The following is a 676-nucleotide window of genomic DNA, read 5'->3' on the forward strand; positions in this document are numbered from 1 at the left end:
TGCTGGCATGGGTTGGACTGTTTGACTGGGGTCTGGGAAGCCAGGAGGCTGCACCAAGTTCCAATCTGATCTGGCACAGTTTCTACAGCTGGATGCCCTTCCTAACGCCAACCACTCTGAGAGTATAATGGGTGCTTTTTACGTGCCACCAGCACGGGACCAGAGGAGACTGGCAACAACCACAATTGGTTGGTGCTTTTTCCGTGCCACTGGCATGGACGCCAATTAAGGCAGCGCTGGCCATGACCACGCTCGGATGGTGCTTTTTATGTGCCACCAGCACGGGGATCACAACTACAATATCTATTTGATTTTGATGTATATATGTATGCATACTTGAATATAAAACTTGAGTACTAGGTTATCCATATTTCTTTGCCATTCCTCTAGAGGTAAGACAAAAACTTTTTATATTCACCGCGTACATACTTCTTTGCTGCTATACATTCAGTGAAGCTTTACAATAGCATCATACGGTTATGTGACTGTTATTTCCAGCAAACACTGGTACCTTGTTGTGCCACTATTTCTTATTTGTTCATATATATATCTCTGCATACTCCTCTTGCTTTTCCATCCACCAAATCCTTTCATAATATTTTGATTGGCTGGGGCTATAATAGAAGAAACACTAACCCAAGGTGCCACAGATGTCACACAGTGGGACTGAACCCAA

The 676-nt window shown here is 43.9% G+C and overlaps 1 protein-coding gene across 3 annotated transcripts in view; it reads left to right on the top strand.

The window, feature by feature from the left end:
- Nucleotides 1-676, top strand: part of LOC106875235 (follistatin-related protein 5) — a 370,169-nt gene that overhangs the window by 316,678 nt on the left and 52,815 nt on the right. The window lies entirely within an intron of this gene.

Source organism: Octopus bimaculoides, chromosome 3 (assembly GCF_001194135.2).
Source record: "Octopus bimaculoides isolate UCB-OBI-ISO-001 chromosome 3, ASM119413v2, whole genome shotgun sequence".
NCBI lineage: Eukaryota > Metazoa > Mollusca > Cephalopoda > Octopoda > Octopodidae > Octopus > Octopus bimaculoides.